Source organism: Pteropus alecto, unplaced genomic scaffold, assembly GCF_000325575.1.
Source record: "Pteropus alecto unplaced genomic scaffold, ASM32557v1 scaffold106, whole genome shotgun sequence".
Classification (NCBI taxonomy): domain Eukaryota; kingdom Metazoa; phylum Chordata; class Mammalia; order Chiroptera; family Pteropodidae; genus Pteropus; species Pteropus alecto.
In genome coordinates this window covers 13,115,519-13,118,990 of record NW_006442103.1, presented here as the reverse complement: position 1 = coordinate 13,118,990, position 3,472 = coordinate 13,115,519, and the positions used below count along the sequence as shown (strand labels likewise).

The window sequence follows — 3,472 nt, the reverse complement described above, 5'->3', positions numbered from 1 at the left end:
AGGGAAAGACTGAATGTCTTCCCCCTAAAATCAGGAACTAGACAAGGATGTCCACTCTCGCTACTTCTATTTCAACACTGTACTAGTGGTTCAAAGACAGTAATTACGAAAGGAATAAAAAGGAATCCAGATTGAAAAGGAGGCTATAAAACCATCTTTATTTGCAGATGACATGATCTTATAGTTAGAAAATCATAAGGAATCCACCAAAAAAACCCTACTAGAACTAGAGTTCTATTAGAAACTACTAGAAAAAGAGTTCAACAAGGTTGCAGAATACAAGATCAATTACAAAACTCATTGTATTTCTATGCACTAGCAACGAAAATCTGAAAATGTAAATAAGAAAATAATTCTATTCATTATGGCATCAAAAAGAATATTTAGAAATAAATTTAACAAAAGATGTGTAAAATTTGTACTCTGAAAATTATAAAACATTGCTAAAGAAAACCTAAATAAATGTTCATAGATCAAAATACAATACTGTTATGATGGCAATACTTCCCAAAGCAATATATGGGTTCAGTGTAATCCCTATTTTTTTAAAAATGACTTTTTTGGGCAGAAACAGAAAACCCACCCTCAAATTCATATGGAATCTCAAGGAACTGTGAATAGCCAAAACAATCTTGAAAAAGAACAAAGTTAGAGGACTCACACTTCCTGATTTGAAAACTGACTGAAGCTACAGTAGTCAAAACAGTGTGGCAGCGGTATACAGATATAGGATGTAAGTCAATGGAAGAAAACTGACAGTCCAGAAATAAACCATTACATTTATGGTTTTTGAAAAGAACTCCAAGACAATTTAATGAGAAAAGAACAATCTTTTAGCAAATTGTGCTGGGAAAACTGAATATTCACATATAAAAGAATGAAACTGGACCCTGACCTTACACCACACTCAAAATTAACTTAAAATGGCTCCGAAACCTAAATGTAAAACTCTGAACCTCTCAGAAGAAAACATAGAAGAAGAGCTTCATGACTTTGGGTTTGGCAATAATTTCTTGGATGTGATACCAAAAGTACAAGCAATAAAAGAAAAAGCAGTCCTTTGTACATCAAAGGACATGATCAATAGAGTAAAAAGGCAATTCACAGACTGGGAGAAAATATCTGAAATCCTAAATCTCAATAAGGGGTTAATACCCAGAAATATAAAGAACACTCGCAATTCAAAAGCAACAGAAACCAATTCTAAAATGGGCAATGGACTTGACTAAACTTCTCCAAAGAAGATATACAGATGTCCAATAAGCACGTGAAAAGATATTCAATATCACTAATCATTAGGGAAATGCAAATCAAAACCACAATGAGATATCACCTCATATCCAATAAAAACAAACAATTAAAAAAAAAAAAACAGAAAATAACTAAAGTTAGCAAGGATATAGAGAAATTAGAATTCTTGTGCATTGCTGGTGGGAATGTAAAATGGTATAATTCCACTGAGAAAAACAGTGTAGTGGTTCCTCAGAAAGTTAAATATAGAATTATCATATGACCCAGCAATATATATACTCAAAAAATTAAAAACTGCTTCTTGAAGACTTGTACACCAATGTTCATAGCACCTTTATTCACAATAGCCAAATTGTGAAAACGACCCAAGTGTCCATTAACAGATGAATGGATAAACAAAATGTTTAGATACATATACGTACCCACAAAGGAATATTATTCAGCCATAAAAAGGAATGAAGTTATGACACATGCTATAGCATGGATGAAAAACAGGCTAAGTAAAAGAAGCCCATCACAAAAGACAACTTTTTGTATGTGATGTATATGATATACTAGAAAAGTCAAAACTACAGAGACAGAAAGTAGATTAGTGGTTGCCTAGAGCAGGGATGGGGGAGAATGAGGACTGACTGCTAATAAATACGGGATTTCATTTTGGAGTGATGAAAATGTTCTAAAATGGATTATGGTAAAGAATCACAACCTTGTGAACATACCAAAACCACTGAATTTGTATACTTTAAATAGCTGAATTATACAGTATATGAGTTTTATCTCAATAAAGTTGTTTAAACAAACTCAACTGTAAGAATAAGGATGCTGCCATAGGAATCCTTTTGTATAATCAGAGCTGTACCAAGATAAACTACCCTCCATCCTGCTCTACAACAGCAACACCCTATTTGCCTAGCATGGGAAAACCGACTTCTTCCTACCATTCACAGCTTCATATCTATGCACCATACAAAAACACTGAAAACTACCAGATCATTTGTTTATAAGGAAAGTCCCAGCTGTACCTTCGCTTCTAAATCTAATTTTATTTGGCTCCACTTCCTAGGAAAATTTACAGTGCCAATCTGTTTACTAAGGTTGAAGGGATGCCACAAAACAGCTAGGCTAAGAATGGCACTTTGGAAGCTGTAATTGCTCAGAGCAAGGTTTCTTAATCAGGGGTCCATCTGTACACAAAATATTGTCAGTATATTTTTCTGAAAAGAATCATAACTTTATTGGATTCCCAAAAGGGTCTGAGACCCAAAAAAGACAATCAATGGTTTGATTCAACCAACTGTGGTTTTCCATCATTTAATCTCCCTCACATTTCTTTGTAAAAAAAAAAAAAAAAAGTTGGCTTGCTTCTCCAAAGTAGAAGAAAGATGAAAAATTACAAAGTACAATGTAACAGGTTACTTATGGCATGAGCAACTCATTTTTCATGTTTCACTCAAAGACACATCCAGAGAGTCAAATTTTTGGAAGTTGGTATCTACTCTAAAATAGATGAAGGAGTCAAATTCTAGGCTGAACAGGGAAAAACATTGTTTTGCTTTTTTTTCCTTTTAATACTTCCAGATAACCATTTATTCCTTTAAAAAATCAAACCAAGCCACCTGTACCTACTATGTGCCAAACACAATGTCAGGAGCTGAGGATACGCTGGTGGAATGAAACAGTCTCTGCCCTCAAAGAGCTTATGTAGCACAGTGGTTAGACCGATTTTTTAAAAAAGAATTTAAAAATGAGAATTCACAATTTATTTCCGTGGCAAAACTTTCCCCCTTCAGAGCAGCTCCTTAGGAACTTGTAGCATCTTTTCTAAAGCTTGTCTGTTTTGAGACATACTTTTCAACTTATATGATTTCCCTCCTAAATCCAATTTTACAGAGACCAATATACATCACAGCTTCTGGGGCCCAGTGTGTTTCAGTATGCAGAGAGCATTTACTTCACTGTGTGTTGTGTATTAAAAGAAGTAATAGCTATGAATAAGCCAAAGTTCACTCTTAAAATTTCAATTCCTCATCTTTACTTTGATATCTTAACTCACAAAACATATTAGTTAACAAAGTTAATACTCTAATAAATCATTACACATCTGGAATAGTAGTAATTTAAAGTAACAAAATAAAATCCTTTTTTGAATACAGAATTACAAACATAACTTCAGACAAAGAAGCAGATAAAGAAAATTCTATTCTTTAAAAAATTCTAATTG

General features: G+C 33.4%; 1 protein-coding gene across 4 annotated transcripts in view; it reads right to left on the bottom strand.

Moving 5' to 3' along the window:
- The window catches only part of HIPK1 (homeodomain interacting protein kinase 1), a 49,580-nt gene that overhangs the window by 25,001 nt on the left and 21,107 nt on the right, over nt 1–3,472 (bottom strand). The gene's annotated exons all lie outside the window — the stretch shown is intronic.